Raw genomic sequence first — 20,025 nt, forward strand, 5'->3', positions numbered from 1 at the left:
AGTGAACAGATTAAGCAATGATGTAGGTTTTTATAACACCAAAAACCAAAAATGTGACTAACATAATAAAGTAGTTGTGAGATGTGCTTTGACTATCTTTTTTGTTTTCTAATCGTGCTAGCCGTGGGTTAACTATATTGATCTTTTCAGAGAGATCTTGGAACTATTTTCCCGTTTGATGGCAAAGTAGTCTTGAATAGAATTATAATTGGTCAGAGATCAGTTTGGAGGCCCCCCTGTATAACCTGTACTGACTCCGAAAAGAAGCATATTTATGGATTTGGAAGTGAGATTAAATTTTATATTTTTCACGGGGTGGGGGCAGTGTTCTACATACACGGTTTGCAGTCTGTAGCACAGAACTTTACAGCAGAGGATATTCAAGCTGGGTCAATAAAGAATTCAGATGGAGGGCTATGAAAATGAATGTGAATGTATTGACAAAGTAACTCCACGATTCCAAACAGAGGGAGACAAAAGCCACTATGATCTCCTACAATAGCTATTTATACTTTATTTACTGAGCATTTAATTTGTACAAGGCCCTGGAACAGTGAAGAAAAGTATAAGAGGATACTTTAATGTTTTAAAATAGGAGAATTTAAAAAAAATAAAATAAAATAAGTAAAAATAAAATAGGAGAATAAAAGGGAGGGGGGATTGAGCTGTTGATCATAAATCAATCAGATATGTCCTATTCTCAAGCAAAGTAAAAGATTACAAAGTTAAAAATTCAGACAAACAAACAAAGAAGCATACCTAATCTCCTACTTTCCTATAATTCTTTCAGAATCATAGCTGTATTTGAATGTATTTCCTTATCCTGACAGGGGAGTGCCCAGCTGTGCCAAAGCTGAAGTTTGGGAGGAAAGGTCAAAGGAAATAAATGACATGACATGAATGGATTCAGTTCTTTTCCTAAAAGCTATTGGTCTCATACATTTAAGGTACTTGTTTAGAGCGAAACATGTGGAGCATCTTCTGTCAGTTTAAGTTGAAGGGTGGGTGAAGGAAGTGAATATTGTGTGTATCCGACCAGATCTGGCTCTAGGTAGAAGCAGTGGAATAGCTCTAGGGGTCAGCTTTACCTGGTTACCTGAGCTGGAGAAAGCTGATCTATGACTTGTAAGAACGGTACCTCCAACTCGAGGCCCAATCCATTGTGAGGTTCACAAGAAAGGCCAGACTTGAGGAAGCAATGGGATTTCTAGAAGGACATTCCAGGGCTGTTGAAAACTTTTTCCTGGGCAGTATGATGGTCGCTGGAAATTCTCTGGAAAGCCCGTGGTGACGTGGCTGAAACAATGAAATGCAATTGAAGTTGGGGAAAATCAATCATTTTTACTTTTCTCCTTTTCTGTCATTAATAAAATATGATTGCAGATATAAGATTAAAGATCTTAATTGGTAAAGAAATAAGTTCCTTATCTCTGCTTCTAACCTAGGAAAACAATAACTAATCAAACACATTTTTAAAGGTATACAAATCTGACCCCAAAGACAGCGTGATGTAGTTCCCAAACTGCTCAGTGATTTCTCCTTTCTCCCACCTGAAACTTCTCAGTAATAGACATTTGGATTAGTTTTATGTTCTTTTCCTATTGACATAAAGTTATATCTGATATCAGCATTCTTCTCAACTGGACTATGCAGTATCGTCATAGCCCAAATTGCAGTAAAGACCAAGAAGGTGTGGTGGAGACACTAACATCCCAGAAGTTAAGAGATGCTGATTCCCAGGGGTGCTTCTTCAACGACCCACAATGAAGATGGAGTTTTTGTTTATTTCTAATCCATTGCAGCCTGATGCTTTTGTAAAGGATGAAACCAGACGTTTGGATGTTGTGACTATCAAACTGGCATCCACATTTGTAAGCATTCTCTCTCGATTTCTGTAATTGAACTTGTGGCAGACTGGACTCAGCTTGTAGACTGGCACCTGCCCACGGACCACACTTGGAGCCTAACTCATTTAGAGTTCTCTGTGGTTTGTTTTTGGGATGGTGACTTTCCCTCCCTGAAATTCTTTTCCCTATTTATAAAATGAAGTGGGAATACACTGAAATCCTACGATTCTATCCGTTTTGATAGAATTTTCTTTTTACTAGTTGTGCCATCCAGTCTATTATCTACATGGTCTCTGTTAGGCCCCATGTAAACAAATGAGCAAAGAGCATGTTTTAGTTGAGGGTTTACAGGCTCTATTTTTGCAGAGTTGTCACTTAATTGTCACACCATCTGCAGGGTAGTGGCTCTTTGGACCAGCTACATTGAGGGAGAACATGACTGCCTGAGTAGCTCTGGACTTTCTAGGGACACCCCCTTATGCCCCCTGCTGTCCCCTGAGGGCTCCAGGTGGCATAGGATAGTGCCTTGGCAGGTCAGCCCTGAGTGATGAAACTTCCATTTGCTTCACTAACCGAAGTGAGAGTACTGAGTTACAAGTAGGTCCGTTCTGAAGATGGCAAAGCGCCTACAGCCTGAGGTCACTGGCTCCCTCTTCTCTCCCAAAACCTGTAGTGAAAAATACACACCCAAAGGTGGCAACAAAACCATCACTATAAAAGCTGTTAACTGTTGTAGTCTTGGATAAATGTTCAACTGTGGAATGATTTTAATGCTAGACTGTTCCCTCACCCTCTCTGAATTTTAATGAATGATAATAAAAGGAGGAATGGAAGAAGACATTTATCTAGACTTAAAAGTCACAATAACCATGGGTGAATGATTGTGCTTAGTCATTTTGTGTCTAGAGTTTATGTTTTTAGGATGTGTTTTAAATGCTAGGACCAAAATCTAAGTTTTCATGGATTTTAAAGTCTTTTTCAAAAGAAAATTAGATCATAATGGGAAAGTTGGTGATTCTTCATTAACAAGTGATTTGGAAGGCTCCATGCTGTTTCTAAGAATTCAAGATGGTCACAACTTTCTGTGAGAAAATAGATACTGCAGATAGGCGAACCACTGTTGGTGCTTTTGGTTACTGACTTCCAGACTTTGTGTATGGTCCTGCGCCCACATTAAAAAAAAAAAAATCACAGAAAATATATATGTCAGGTCATGCTCTTAAAAATTCTTTATTCTTAAGCATCTCTAAGAAAAGAAAAAAAACACCGACACTTCTTAATCCATAAATCCTCTCATTTGTTTTTTTTTAATTGGTTTTGTGGCAAATCAGGGTACATGACTTTCATACTGAGCCTCATTGATTTTTGGTATATTGCAAGTACCCTTGGCCACACGTGTGGTCATCATGTATGTTGGGTAAGGTAGGAACAGGGGGAGTGTGTACTAATTAGATGAATGAGTCGTGCAGGAACACACACACACACACACACAGAGATTTGCTTAAACACATCTTGCTTAACTCAATCTGCAAATTGTATGGCTATTGTTCAACTGTCTGCTTCATTTGTCACTGACAGCAGTGGGGAAAATCCAGCCCTTTCAGCTATATTTGCAATCACTCAAGATGTACCTGGTCAGCTACTGATTGATTTGGACAATATACTTTGTTGTTTTGGTTTTCCGAGTTTCCATTCGGAAATAAATTTTCTTCCTGTTGCATATCCTAGTTGTTGAATTTTAAAAAAAGATGTAATTTCTAGACTATTTTCCAGAGAGAGGCAAATAAACACCAGACTATATTTAACAAACCTTCAAGTTACACTGTCAGTCACTGTGATGTTTGCCTAGAGGCAAATTAAAGTAAATATCTTCAGCACGTTTCTGAAGGAGACATTCAATCAGCATCGTGCTCTGCTCTCGATGTGTTAAACAGTTGAGGCTCATAGTTATGCTGTCTTCAAATTCATTCTGCTGAGCCTGACCTTAAGAGAATGTAAAAAAGCAATTAGTTTTAAACAGTGGGAGTGCCATCAGTGTGAAGGAAACAAATTACACAGTGGGGTGATATTTTTAGTGATTTTTAAGGAGATTATTAAAAATGAAATCTGCACTAAAAGCTACGATTGTAATCTTTAAAGGTGGCACAGAGCAATGCATTATTTTCACACAGCTACACTCCCTAAATGGCACTCCTAGCCCCTTTCTGTGTCCTAATGAAAGGTGGTCTGGCTCGTTAAACCACATCACGACTCCCCCTGGATAATCAAGCCAAACATTTCTTCCACATGATTTGTTGAATTCAACCCCTTTGCCTTGTCATTCAATTTTAGCAAACATTTACAGTGCATGCATCAGAAACCAAAACTGGGCTTTGCATTCAAAAATGTTGTTGATAACCCTTAACTAGATGTCTAATTGTGTTTAGAATTTATGGTTACCAAACGGGAAAGGTGGGGCAGAGGGATAAATTAGGAGTTTGGGATTAGCAGATACACACGACTATATATAAAATAGATAACCAACAAGGACCTACTGTATAGCAGAGGGAATTCTACTTGATATTCTGTAATAACCTATAGTGGAAAAGAATCTGAAAAAGAATAGATATATGTATATGTATAACTGAATCAGTTTGCTGTACACCTGATACTAACACAACATTGTAAATCAACTATACGCCAATATAAAATAAAAATTTAAAAAGTCACATCTTTGTGTATTCACACACGCAGACATGCACACACAAAAATAAAACATTTTGTTTTATTTTTACTTTTTGTTGACAGGATTAGCAAAATGTCATTCTATTGAAATTTCACTTCTTTTTCTTTAACTTGTAGAGCTATAGCTAAAATCGGCAGAATTTTTAAATGCTCAAATTTGCTGTCTGTGTGTTATAGTCACTTACCTATATGCAGGTTTCTAATGCCAAGGAAGAAATTATCTTAATGTTAAGTATGATCATCATAATAATCATATTTATGAAAATCAGACACATGCTATTCTCGTAGTGTCCTGAGTGGAAGCTGTCACATGGAGAGCTGCCTGGTACACTCCGTAGAGCCAATGTAGATGCCAGTGCAGTTCAGTAATAAGTTTATGAGCAAGAACAATACAAATGATCATGATAACTAACAATTACACGTGCTTACTCAGTCCCAGAGACTGTTCTAAGTCGTTCACGTCTGCTCCATTCACTGAATCATCCTAGCAGCTCTAAGAGGGGTGTACTATTTTTAACCTTAGTTCTCAGATGTGGAAACTGAGGCTCAGAGAGGTTCAATAACCTCTCCAAGGTAGCATGACCTTGAGGAAGCTTGTATGCAAACCTCAGCAGTTTTCAGGGTCCCATTCTCTGCCACTGTGCTCTATGGCTGAACAGTAGGGGCAATTTTGCTCATCAATATACTCAGCATAATTTGATTAAAATAGGAATAGTCAAAGGATGTTAGTACAGGCAGATACTATATACTAATTATAATTTGATTCAAATATGCAGATTTAAAGAATTATAATATAAGCCACTGCGATATCTGAGTGTGATTAGGTTACATAGAGTCAAAGATCTCAGTCTAGGAAGATGCTTCCAGGGTCTCCATTTAACCAGGCACTTAAGCACTCCTACAGCCTCCTCCCTTTTCTCTCTAAGAGATAACTGAGTTAGACTCGGGCATCACACTTGCTTCTGTGGCTGAAATGACTCTTAGCACAGTCCTCTTTACAGTGGGTACAAATCAGTGTCCCCAAAGCTAATCTGAATAAATCAACATCATGAAATTAGGTTGTTGAGATTTTCTGGCATGTGTGTAAATATTCTCACTTGGGTAATAATAGGATAATTCACATTATGAATGGAAATAAAATTAGTGAATAAATATTAATGTCTTTAAGAGACAGTGCAGAACTTAGAGAAAGCATTTCTAAAAATAGGTGCCTTTTTGAAGACTGAGTAAATAAAATATTTCGGTTTAGTTTGCATCCACATTACAGATTTGTTTTGACTTAAGTTGGTCTTTGATTTTTCTGTAATATCTTCATATCTCTAAACAGTTCTGCCATAATTCTTCAACGTTTTAAATATAACTATCATGTTAATTAGCTCACGCGGTCAGAATTTGGTTTAAATAACAACATGATCTTGGGTTTACTTCTCATATGGGTCAAAACAGTACATTTATGTGTAAGGATACAGAATCCGGAGCCAGACTTCCCGGGATATAAGACCAGCTCTAACACGTCAACTGTGTACCTAATGTTTATATGCTTCAGTTTCCTCATCTGTATAATGTTTGGAACAATGTATGACACACCACAAACACTATAAAAATGATGATTAAGGGAAAAAAATGTCCTCAAGTTTAAAAAGCAATCATAATCTCATTCTTGGTACTAAATTGGTACAGAATAAACTGTTTGATAGTGGTGTTTAAATTACCCTTAGGGAAATTATATGTGTAAATAGGTACAGATTTCTGACTCTCTAATGTCATCATATACATTATATTTTTATTCCTTTTCTTTCTAAATAGTGGAAAGAACTTACAGCAGCAGATCCTAGCTCTTTTGAAAAGCACACATCTCATATTGTGTAATCACTAACACAAAACAATTGTTTTCTTCAGAATATATATAATAGAGAGTTGAAGAATCTACATCAAAAATGCTCAGCTATGATGAGGCTGAGATTGAAGCCCTTTTCACAAAGGATGTTTTGTTATCTGGTGGATTTATATTGGACCAGGATTGCCAGCTAAAGTCTCTTCCCTTGAAGGTTGCAAGGTTGCATAATTAGTTTGCTGTTGCAGTCAGATGGCTAACAACCTTTATTCTAATCCCAGTGCAGAATGAAATAGACTCTCAGAGCTGGAAGGCACCTTGAGGTCACCTAGTTCAACTTGCTCATATTATAGATGAGAAAACAGCCGCTGGCAGATTAAATGTCACCCAGCAAGTTAGTTAGCTGTCCATCAGGATCTCGGAAAAAAGTTGCATTTTTAAGTGGTTATTTCAATTATCTGTTTCTGCATAAAAATTAGCAATAGATAACAAAGTGGCTAAAAGCAAGTATGATATATTGCTTATTAAGTTGTTGATTTTTTTGAATAAGGTTGTGATTCTCTGCATTGACCTGGTAGGCTTTCTGCTCCATGTGGTGCCACCTAGGGTCACTTACACAGATCTGTTTATCAGGAGCTCTGTGGAGAACCCTCAGTTGGGGCACCTCAGTTCTCCTTTCCATGGCCTCTTTCTCCATATGCTGTCTTGGCCTCCAGGGAATCTCCATGGAGCCTCTCTCTCCTGCAGAATATTCTGTGACTGAAATGGTACATGTTTTAGCCTTAACTCTTAACACAGTCTTCCTTTCAATGACTACACATTATTGTCTTTAAAGCTTATCTGTAAAAACCCATTTCAAGAAATTATGCTGTTGGAATAATTTCCTTACAGGATGGTGGCTGTGTTACATGACAATGCATCTCAAGAGAATAAATCCCAATGTATAAGTGGTTATCAAAACGACTTGTGTCAAACTCATGGATAACCATTCGTGAAAGAAAAATATTATGGTCCAGACCAGCATAATATGAGACAGCGTTATAATAGAGTGTAAATTATGGAAGATGTGTTCATTTGGAGTTACCCATGTGCCTTCCGACCATGGTGGCAGATAATTTATGTGGTCAAAGTCAAAAGAGCAAGTTGTGAGAACACAATATATTAACACATAGAACTGACGCTTCTCTAATTAATTTCTTGCATTGCTTCACTGAAACAATCCTACAGTAGACTGTAGGATTAGGATGAAACTTTCCAGAATATGATAAGCAACAAGAATATGCACATTGGCTTTGGCAGCTACTGTTTCTATTTTAATTGAAGTATAGTTGATTTACAGTATTTATATTAGTTTCAGGTGTCTAGCATAGTGGTTCAGTATTTTTATAGATTATACTCCATTAAAAGTTATTACCAGATAATGGCTGTATTTCCTTGTGCTATGTAATATATCCTTGCTGCCTATCTATTTTATATATAGTAATCTGTATCTCTTAATCCCATACCTGTATCTTGCCCCTCCTCCCTTCCTTCGCCCCTCTGGCAACCACTAGTTTGTTCTCTATATCCATGAGTCTGTTTCTGTTTTGCTATATACATCCAGTTGTTTTATTTTTTTAGATTATACATATAAATGATATACAGTATTTGTCTCTCTCTGACTTCTTTCACTGAGCATAATATTCTCCACATCCATCCACATTGCTGCAAATGGCAGGATTTCATTAATTTTTATGGCTGAGTAATATTCCATTGTATATATATACCACATCTCCTTTACCCATTCATCTGTTGATGGGCATGTGGGTTGCTTCCAAATCTTGGCTATTGTGAATAATGCTGCTGTGAACATTGGGGTGCATGTATCTTTTCAAATTAGTGTTTTCATTTTCTTCCAGATATATACCCAGGGGTGGAATTGCTGGATCAATCATATGGTAGTTCTATTTTTAGTTTTTTGAGGAATCTCCATACTGTTTTCCATAGTGGCTGCACCAATTTACATTTCCACCAACAGCATGTGAGTGTTCCCTTTACTACACATCCTCAACAGCATTTGTTATTTGTAGACTTTTTGATGATGGCCATTTTGACAGGTGTGAGGTGATATCTCATTGTGGTTTTGATTTGCATTTCTCTAATAATTAGCAATGTTGTGCATCTTTTCACATACTTGTTAGCCATCTATATGTCTTCTTTGGAAAAATGTCTAGTCACGTCTTCTGCCCATTTTTGATTGGATTGTTCATTTTTTTGATATTGAGTTGTGTGAACTGTTGATATATTGTGGATATTAACCCCTTGTTGGACATATCATTTGCAAATATTTTCCTCCTATTCAGTAGTTTGTCTTTTTGTTTTGTTGATTTTTTTTTAGCTGTGAAAAAGCTTTTAAGTCCCATTTGCTTATTTTTGCTTTTATTTCTTTTGCCATAGGATGATGATTCAAGAAAATATTGCTACAATTTACAGCAAAGAGTGTTCTGCCTATATTCTCTTCTAGGAGTTTTATGATTTTGGGTCTTAACACTTAGGTTTTTAATCCATTTTGAGTTTATTTTATATATAGTGTAAGGATATGTTCTTATCTCATTGTTTTATATGTAGTTGTCCAGTTTTCCCAACATCACTTATTGAAGAGACTGTGTTTTCCCCATTGTATATTCTTGCTTCCTTTGTCAAAGATTAATTATTGTAGCTGTGTGGGTTTAATTATGGGCTGTCTGTTCTATTTCATTGATTTTTTTTTGTCTATTTTTGTGCCAGTACTATACTGTTTTGATTACTGTAGCTTTGTAGTATAGTCTGAAGTTTGGGTGGGTGATAACACCAGCTTTTTGCTTTTTTCTCAAGATTGCTTGGCAATTCAGAGTCTTTTGTGGTTACACATGAATTTTAGGAGATATTTGTTCTAGTTCTGTGAAAAAAATTCATGGGTATTTTGATAGTGATTGCATTAAATCTATAGATTGCTTTGGGTAGCATGGACATTTTATCAATATTAATTCTTCCAGGCCAAGACCATGGGGCATCTCTCCATTTCTTTGTATCATCTTCAATTTCATTCATCAGTGTTTTATAGTTTTCAGTTTCACCTCCTTAGTTAAGTTCATTCCCAGGTATTTTATTCTTTTTGATGTGATTTTAAATGGGATTTTTAAAACATTCTCTTTCTGATAATTCATTATTAGTGTATAGAAAAACAAAAGATTTCTGTATAGTTCATCTTGTATCCTGAAACTTTACTAAATTCATTTATTTGTTCTAATAGTTTTTTTTTGGTGGAGACTTTAGGGTTTTCTATATAATGCATCATGTCATCTGTAGATCGTGACAGTTTACTTTTTCCCTTTTAAGTTGGATGCCTTTTATTTATTGTTCCTGTCTGATTGCTGTGGCTAGGACTTCCAATACTATGTTAAGTAAAAGTGGCAAGAGTGGTCATCCTTGTCTTTTTCCTGAATTTAGAGGAAAGAATTTCAGCTTTTCACCATGAAGTACGATATTAGCTGTGGGTTTTTTCATAAATGGCTTTTGTTATACTGAGATAAGTTCTCTCTATATTCAGTATGATGAGAGTTTTTTTAAATCATGAATGGATATTGAATTTTGTCCAGTGCTTTTTCTGGATCTATTGAGATGATCATGTGATTTTTATCCTTCCTTTTGTTAATGTGTTGTATCCCATGGATTGATTTGAGAATATTGAACCATCCTTGCACTCCTGGAATAATTCCAACTTGATCATGGTGTATGATCCTTTTAATATGTTGTTGGATTTAATTTGCTAATATTTTGTTGAGGATTTTTGCATCTATACAAAATTAAAGATATTGGCCTGTAATTTTGTTTTTTTGTAGTGTCTTTGTCTGGGTTTGGTATCATGGTAATGGTGGCCTTGTAGAATGAATTTGGGAGTGTTCTGTCATCTTCAGTTTTTTTGTTTGTTTATTTGTTTTTCTGTGGTATGTGGGCCTCTCACTGTTGTGGCCTCTCCCGTTGCGGAGCACAGGCTCCGGACGCGGAGGCTCAATGGCCATGGCTCACGGGCCCAGCCACTCCGCGGCATGTGGGATCCTCCCAGACCAGGGCACGAACCCGTGTCCCCTGCATCGGCAGGCGGACTCTCAACCACTGTGCCACCAGGGAAGCCCTCATCTTCAGTTTTTTAAAAGCAGTTTGAGAAGGGTGGGTATTAGCTCGTCTTTATATGTTTGGTAGAATTCGCTTGTGAATCCATCCAGTCCTGGACCTTTGTTTGCTTGGATTCAATTTCAAATTCAATTTCACTACTAGTGATTGGTCTATTCAAATTGTCTGTTTCTTCTTGATTCAGTCTTAGCAGGTTGTATGTTTCTACAAATTTATTTACTTCTTATAGTTTGTTCAATTTGTTAGCCACTGTGTCTTTATTTCAGATAGTGAGATTCGATAAACCAGACAGCTGTCAATATTTCAATATTTAAATATTCAACCATAAGACTAGAAAAAATATTTCCAATGCATATGTAATAAAAAAGTGAAGGCATGAGAACACAACTTTGGGTGTGATTTACCAAAAGAAAGAATGAGACTTCAGTGTGTCTTTTATTTGGGATGAAGATTATTCTGGCCTTGACCCTATAGTGAACTGCTGCAGCCAGTAACTCAGAAAGGAAAAAAAAAAGTTCTTCCATTAAACTGGCAGCCTCCTAACAAATTTTGCCAATCAGCATGCACACGCATCAGTGATGAAGCCATGTCTTCCATGAGGCTTCTCTTGGCCACTCTCAAGTCCTTGACACACACATTGTCACTGACAGCTAGTGTGCAAATTGCCTAAAAGCTCCATTAGGTTGATCTAGGCAAGGGAAGCCCATCTGTCAGTTCTGTGACACTTTCCCTTTTGGATCCTCATGTGGGAATATGTTCTTGAGACACCCAGTTGGATGAATTTGTGACAGTGTCTGGAATCACCAACCTTGGAGGAAATTGTCACTTCTACTTTTTTTTAATAGACTTTAATATTTGATCTCCTCTTCCCCCTGTTACTAAAGAATAAAATTTAAATGGATGGGAAATTTTTCTATTCTAAATAAAAAGGACACATTATTATTTTATGCACAGAAGAAGGAACATGATGAGCCCTCTGTTTGGGAAATCATGGTATTACTGGGTGTTTTCCAATGCTGTGTGTGTGGTCTGATCTTCACAGGAGAGAACACACAATTTCAAATTAGCTGGAACTTGTCAGCTGTTGCTGATAGAGGTTGGAAGTTTTGGGGAAAAACAGTGGCATGACATTATTTCAACAGGCCTGCCTATTAAAGGCATTGATTGGAAATGGCCTCATGATTCCTATCCCCTCTTTCTTTTTTTTTTTTTAAAGACAACAATTACATGTAAGCAATTGGAAAAGAAAGTCTAACCCCCTTGTTCCAATGGTTTTATGAGCATACTCAAGTCTCTTGCCCATCTGAAGTTGAAATTCCAAGAGAAAAGTTAGAATTGGCAACAGCAGATTCAGAAAAGCACCTATAACTATGATCATTGGTATCTGTTCATTATAAACAAACTTTTATCCATCTGGTCTACCAGAATGGTCCACTCATTTTTCTTTCTAAATGAAGGTAGAGTGGCATAAAAGTAATGTTGGCCTCACCAAGCTGGGAAAGAAAATATTAAGGATCAGAAAATAGTTCATAGAAATGTACAGTAAATTATAATCTAGAACCAGAAAAATAAAATATTTCCTCTTTTTGAAAAATTCACAATTCTATGTCAAGCGATGTAGGCAGGTATATGAAAGGTTTACGATGGGACAGGACTGATGCTTTTGATCATTTTGGCACCTAAATGGTTAATTTCATCAGATTTAGAGTCTGCTTTCTATTTTTCAGGAAATGGTCCAAAAAACGGACTGTTGTTATTGACAGGACTACGAAACTAGTTATTATTTGCTAATAATGTTGTGTTAAAAGTCTAAGCAGAAAAAAAAAAAGTCTGAGCAGAGCATCTTGCCAGAGAGAGAGTAAAACTTTTATGCCCAACAGTGTTTGGATGAGCAAGATAATTATACCCTTGTCCACAGCAGATGCTCTGTTCTTCGCTTTGGCAGTTTCCCTGTTCAGTGTGCAAATAATTTTCTCCACTGAAGTTGGTGGCTATTTGTGACAAATATATTTCTTTTCCAGTAAAGAATGGATCTTTTCCATCATCACTCACAAATTGCCACTGAATGGAGTTTTTATTGTTTTAAACACACACGCAAATCTGATATGAAGCAGAAAGAAACTTATGTTCATGTCCCGTAGCCATCAGAGAATGTGATATGAAGAAAGAAGTTATTTACCAAACTAGTTGTAAAAATACATTGTAACAATTATTTCAATATCCTTAATAAAATCAAAATTTAAAAATCACGTCTCAATGTTGATAGACAAATGAATTTTTAATTCAAGTATACACAAGTTCAGTTTATAATGGAATAGACCTTTATTTACATGTATTGATATTTACAAAGATCTTATGAGCTCTCTCTATCTCTGTATTTTTGTAACAGGCAAAATTTAGTTGATACATATATAGTGAGACCTAGAATATGAAGTTCACTTCCCTCACAGTTTTGACAGACATGTGTGACTGTCCTATGTTTGAAAAGATGAGCGTATTCTTGGCCAGTGATGAGTAAATATATTTCCATAACTTCTCTTGGCTTAGCCCAGCTGCTATAACTCTATCTATAAGCAGCAGGCTAGCAGGTGTTTGGCAGAGAGCTGCAGTAGGAGAAGAAAGGAGGAGATCTATTTTCCATATCTCCTTTTTTCTGTTCTTCACACAGGCCCCCATCAGTAGAAAGGCAAGCACAGCCTCTCCTCAAGATGCTATGTTTTCACAACCATATAGCACAGCATACATTTATCTCATAAAACTAAGAATATAATTGGGGGCTAAGTTTCTGGATTATCCCTGGATCTACCAAGAACAATCACTATTGACAAGATTTTTATGGTAAAATTCAACATCTAGCAAATGATTAAGTACCAACTGAAAGACTGGTCCTCAGTACAGTAAGTCTCCTACATACGAACGAGTTCTGTTCAGAGAGCACATTGAGTCCAATTGGTTTGTAAGTCCAAGAAAGTTAGCCTATGTACCCAGCTAACACAATCAGCTGTTTAAGTTCACACAAATAATACATAAAAAGCACACAAAAAATAAAACATTTTTAATCTTATAGTATAGTACCTTGAAAAGCACAGTAGTATAGTACAACAGCTGGCATACAGAGCCTGGCACTGAGTGAACAGGCAAGAAGAGCTACTGACTGGAGGAGGGAGAAGAGGTGGGAGATGGTAGAGCTGAAGGATCATCAGCTATAGGAAATGGAGAGTGAGCTGCAATTCCACTCAGACCTGACGTTGATGGCACAGGTTCTGGTTCCTTGCTGGAACCAGCTACACATTCGCCTCTTTGAAAGGTCACAAATTGAAGGTTCGTATGTAGGGGACTTACTGTGTATACGTAAGTGTTGAGGGTCAGTGCCCTATGCCCTGTCCTCAACTCTCCAGTGTGCCAAGTCAGGGATAGCTACTAAAGGATGAAATACTGCACAGAATATTTATCACCATCAGAGGCAGGAGGAAAAGGGCCCCTAGATAGAGCCTTAAGCAGGGAGGAGATAAATCTGCCTGTGATACAGGTTTCTCAGAGGAGGTGGAATTTGAATCAGGATATGTAGGTTTTCTCCTACCAGTGGGAGCCAGGAGGAGGGCATCCCACATAGAACAAGAGCACTGATTTGGAGTCAGTAGATTCCACTTTGCCAAACTCTCAAACACCACGATTAGGTGAGATGGCACAAAAAAGGATAAGTGGCCTGTTTGAACATCGACATCATTTCTCTCCTCTTCGAAGTTGCAGCTGAAAAATAAGGAACAATCCAGTATAGTCTCGAGAAGATACTAGACTATGATGTACAGTCCTATGCTAATAAAGATCTAATAACTCACATACTTATAAATATAGTTCTAGTTGTATGTAAGAGTCACATTGAGATATTATTGAAGGTGGTATCAGGACACTAGGATTCTAGGTGTGTGCAGGGTTAAATGAGATTAGTGATAACTTCTACTCACATGACACTGCCAGGTCATTGTTATCTTAGATCTTCAATGTGAGATTTTCACCTCTGTTTCCAGATGAAGAGAATTGAGTGTGCGTGGACCATTCACAGAACTGAATTGCTGCTTCAAATGGCACATCCCAAGTTATAAATAACTGAGCCAATCGTGTGTAAAGTTGGGAACTTCCTTCCCAGTTGAATGATCAATGAGGAACCAGGGACGTAGTCCTCCTGGTCTCCTCCTTCCTTTCACTCAACCTTCCCCGTACAGGCTGCACTCTGTCCTCTCGTTTCTTTCTTTTTTGAATTAATTTTTACTGGAGTATAGTTGATTCACACTGTTGTGTTAGTTTCAGGTGTACAGCAAAGTGAATCAGTTAAACATATACATATATCCACTCTGTTTTAGATTCTTTTCCCATATAGGTCATTACAGAGTATTGAGTAGAGTTCCCTGTGCTATACAGTAGGTCCTTATTAGTTATCTGTTTTATATATTGTACTGTGTATATGTCAATCACAATCTACCAATTTATCCACCCTGCCTTTCCCCCAGTAACCATGTTTGTTTTCTACATCTGTGACTCTACTTCTGTTTTGTAATTAAGTTCACTTGTACCATTTTTTTAGATTCCACATGTAAGCGATGTCATATGGTGTTTGTCTTTCTCTGCCTGACTTACTTGTCCTCTTGTTTCTAATCACGTATCTGACATATCTATCCTTTCACACCCTTCCTCTGTGGGAAGGAGCTTATATACCTTCAGTATAAACAACCAACTTGAGGATATTATTTTCTCTTTGTTGAGAATTTTTTCAGGTTTTAGGATGAGGTCCATTTCTATCAATGTTGAAGCATTTTTAGTGGTTTCTGGGTTTATCCTCATGTCTGGTTTTTGTAATAAATACATACAAAAATGGGACTGTAATCATGTAAAGAGGAACTACCTGGTTAAGCAAATTTTACAAAATATTACAGAAAAAAAAAATCCTTCTCATGAGATAGCCCAGAAAAGGACCACACACTTTTTCCATTATGTGTGTATAGCTGAATCTGTTTCTCACCTCACTTTCATTGTTTAGGAATTACCACCAGGGTCTCTTGGTTAAAAAAAAATGAGTTCGAACCCCAAACAAAGGAATATCATTCTCCCTCAAATAACTTAATTACACAGAAATGCTTTTTGGCAAAACGCAGTTTCTAGCATCTTCCATCTCCCTGCAATTTATCCATACTCTGGATTACCTCATTCATTCATTCTGACAGGGGACTGTATTTGTATCATTGCCTGACAGATGTGTTACATGTTTCAGTCTTAAAATATTCGACTCTGAGCTCAGGGCTGCATACTTGGGGGATGATGTTAAATCAGCCTCGGCGTCGCACTGCTGCCATTGCACCAAATAACTCAGGGGAAAATGATAAGGGTATAAAGAGATCGGTAAGGCAAGAGAATCTATGCTTTCAAAAGTAAGGCAAAATAGGAAAAAGACTATCAGTCAAGCACTGGGAAGCAAGTCAAGCAAGAGCAGGCCATGTTTGGGACACCCTTACACCGCAGTGAGCCATTACCCTGTGAGTAGTAAATTCTCTTACGTTTGCCTAACTCCTGTAATATAAGTCATGCTAAAATACAGCCGTAAGGCTCACCGGCACATCGATCAGCCTGGCATTGCTCTCTCTTCTCTCCTAATAGAATAAAATGAGGACATGCCTGATGAATGCTGTGCAGGACAATCCCAGGTCATTTCTATGGGAGCCATCACAACGGAGCAGTCTCCCTGCTTAAAGAAGATCTGTATGACTCATATCTTTGTAAATGTGAAATATGCAAATACGCTTCTGCCCTTTGAGATGATATCACTCAATGGAGCTCTCATAAGTGCCTGGTTGTGTTGGATTTTTTGGTGGAAAACCAGCAAGCCATAGAAACTGGCAGTCTGGAAATGACATCCTTTATTGAGTCATAGGTACTCAGATGTGAATCAAAAAGCAATCATTTCTTTTTTTTAGCAAAGGCATTGCATTATTCTAAATTTGAAAAAAAATGAGAATCACTTGCAGACAGAAGAGAGTAAAATTTATGAACAGTTGGAAATAAGAATTTTTTTGTATGCTAATGATCATGGAGACTGTGTGAAGATGGTCCAGCTTTCCTCAGCTGCCGCTAAGGTGCTTGGTCCTTGGGGTGAGGCCCTCACTTCATCCCGCGACTAGCACTGAGTCCGGCAGCCCCCGCCTAGCACTCGCCTGCACCATGGCCTCCGTCTTGGAGCTCGCCTGCATCTACTCAGCCCTCATCCTCCACCATGATGAGGTGATGGGCACTGAGGGTAAAATCAATGCCCCCGTTAAAGCAGCCAGTATAAATGTTGAACCTTTCAGGCCACGCTTGTTTGCAAAGGCTTTGGCCAATGTCAACATCAGGAGCCTCATCTGCAATGTGGGGGCTGGTGGGCCTGCCCGGCAGGAGGTCCTGCCCCCTCTGCCACTGATGCCCCAGCTGAGAATAAGAAAGTAGAAGCAAAGAAACAAGAATCTGAAGAGTCTGATGGTGGCATGGGCTTTGGTCTTTTTGACTAAACCTCTTTAGTAACATGTTCAATAAAAAGCTGAGCTCTTAAAAAAAAAAAGGTCCAGAGCCCTTGAATATCAGTTGAAGGAAGATACTCTTTAGCATTTCATGATTTTCTTTCTTTTTTTTTTTTAACATTTGGATAAAGTGTGAAAATTAAGTTTTGTTTTAGGAAGATAAAGCTTAAGGTTGTTTGCAGGACAGATTACAGTATCAATACTTGGAGCTTGGGAACAGGAAACACAATTTGGAGACAGGAACATTGATCCATATGTGAAGTGAACTGCTCCCAGACAAGAGCGGAGGCAAGGGAGTGAATGGAAAAAGACAGATGTGAGAGGCACAGTGAAGGAACCATAAGCAGGACTTGGTTGCCCAGATGAGACAGAGCCATGAAGATCAAAAACAGATGTATCCAGATGTTAAGTCACCAGAGCACAGTTGATCTGTGAAAAATGGCTGCTAAGTTAAAGTTGAACATTCAAGACATAATGTGTTATGAAACATTGCTGCCGTGATTTGGGGCAACACGTGGAGATGCCCGGAAGTACAGCAGGCATCTGGAAAAGGGCACCAGGGGTTGCAGGCTGAAAGCAGGCTGTGGGCGGAAAAAACAGCATGTGGAAAAGCATGGGTGCAAATGACCACAAAGGACTCACATCTGAAAGTGGAAATCCCTGATTGGTATGGGGAGGGGTGGAGGGGAGGCTGGGGAGGCTGGTGGAGAAGAGATGGCAGCAGGTTTGCTTAGAAGCTGATGAAATGTAAGCTTTAGGGTCCCTCCTCTTCTCCACCCTTTTCAATAGTCCTATATCTAATCTTATATCTTCATTCTGTATTCTTCTTCTTAAAAAGTCCAATGACCATCCAAGTTGGACACATCAACTTTAGCCCCACAAAAGCCACATTCTTCCATTGCCTAGAAGTGTGTTCACATGGTCATATGGGCTTGGAAAATTTGCAAAAGATATTTTGATAACAGCTGGTTAAGACCCTGTCCTTTTCCATGTCAGCTGCCCCATCCTCACTTTTCCCAAGTGGTGGTGGTATTTTGGAATTCCGCTGAGGGGAGGCTGGTAGAGATGAACTTAGTCTGGATACATGCATGTTTGTGTTAACACTAGCCGTCCTGTGGTAAGAATGGTTTCCAAGAATCTCAAACTGCCCACCGTGTGATCTTCTGGGCATTGTGGTAGTCATACACGGCCACGAGATCCTAGCGTGTTAGGTGTGTTGCCTCTGGCCCTTAACACTGCAAGTATATGGGAAGGAGGAGAAAAAGATCTGAAGCCAAAAGATAAGTCTATGCAAAATTCTTCCCAATTTTTTGTCCCCAAATTTGTCATCCCAACCATTTATAAGCCATTACCATTAATGAGTTGTGAGGCTGAAGAAAAAAAATATTCTAAACTATCGACTAAAAATATGTATAACTCATTCACTTGGCTGTACATGTGAAACTAATACAACATTGTACATCAACTATACTCCAATAAAAAATAAAACATAAAATAAAATAAAATAAAAATAAAATCTATTCCTAAAAAAAGCCTCTCTATCAGCCACTAGAGGACAGACAGAATTACTTTTTCATTCTCTCTACAGAAAATATTATGAAATTACTGTCATATGATGAGAGAAAGAGTATGCAGACAAAAAAAAGAATTATTTTTGAAGTGTGTCAGGGAGTTAACATTGTTATTTCAACACTTTCAATGCTTTTTTTGTGTGTGTGTGGTACGCGGGCCTCGCACCGTTGTGGCCTCTCCCATTGTGGAGCACAGGCTCCGGACGCACAGGCTCAGCGGCCATGGCTCATGGGCCCAGCCGCTCCACGGCATGTGGGATCCTCCCGGACCGGGGCATGAACCCATATCCCCTGCATCAGCAGGCGGACTCCCAACCACTGCACCACCAGGGAAGCCCAATGCTTATGTTTTTTTTTTAATTTATCAGCTTTTTAAAATTGGTGATTTGTTGCAACACTTCTTCATTCTAAATGAATATTCATTTTTGTAACCAATTTTATAAATTTTATTCCTTTTTTAATGAATCCTCCTGCCCCCAGTTTGTACTTTTAGGTACTACAAAACCTGGATCTCTCCCTGCATTGGGGGGTTGATCTTAATTTCATAATGAAGTACATAATCTTAATGTCTGGCCCAACCACGCAGACCATTTTGGAATTAAACACCTGCTGTGATCTGAATGTTTGTGTCCCCTCCCCCCACCAAATTCATATGTTAAAATCCTAATGCCCAGTGTGACCGTATTAAGATGGGGGAGCATTAGGGAGATGCTTAGATCATGAGGGTGGAGCCCTGGTGAATGGGATTAGTGCTCTCATAAAGACCCCACAGAACACCCTTTGCCCCTTTGCCCTGTGAGGATACAGGATAATCTGGGACCTGGGAGAGGGTCCTCACCCAACCATGCTGGCCTCAGATCTTGAACCTCCAGCCTTCAAAACTGTGAGAAATATAAAATTCTGTTATTTATAAGCCACCCAGCCTATGGTAATTTGTTATAGCAGCAGGAAGGGACTAGCAGCATCTGTTGCTTTCAGCTTTTGTGTGTTCACCCTTTTTACGTTCTGTCATCTAGCTCTACTCTATAATATCCTCATCCTCTAATTCTTATAATTACAGAATGTCTTAGTGGTTTATATATTAGTGGAACACATTACTATTCCCTAAAACTCTATATCCCAATGCAGTTTAAAAATAGTTCCACTCTCTGCATAACATAGTATTTGAGAAATATATTTAACCAGAACTTTAATACTGGTTCAAATCATAGATAAGTGGTTCAAATCAAAACTGCAGAATATAAACCAAAGTTAAGAAGATCTCGACCTGTAACATTATTCCATGTAGAGCATTTCAGGAATTATAACTAGTTTATTTAGTAAAGTATTGTCAGAAGTACACAAATGATCTT

General features: G+C 38.1%; 1 protein-coding gene and 1 pseudogene across 9 annotated transcripts in view; both read left to right on the forward strand.

The window, feature by feature from the left end:
- Window positions 1–20,025, forward strand: part of RBMS3 (RNA binding motif single stranded interacting protein 3) — a 743,532-nt gene that overhangs the window by 134,639 nt on the left and 588,868 nt on the right. The gene's annotated exons all lie outside the window — the stretch shown is intronic.
- Window positions 16,744–17,093, forward strand: LOC132497535 (large ribosomal subunit protein P1-like; annotated as a pseudogene).

This window comes from Mesoplodon densirostris, chromosome 10, assembly GCF_025265405.1.
Source record: "Mesoplodon densirostris isolate mMesDen1 chromosome 10, mMesDen1 primary haplotype, whole genome shotgun sequence".
Classification (NCBI taxonomy): domain Eukaryota; kingdom Metazoa; phylum Chordata; class Mammalia; order Artiodactyla; family Ziphiidae; genus Mesoplodon; species Mesoplodon densirostris.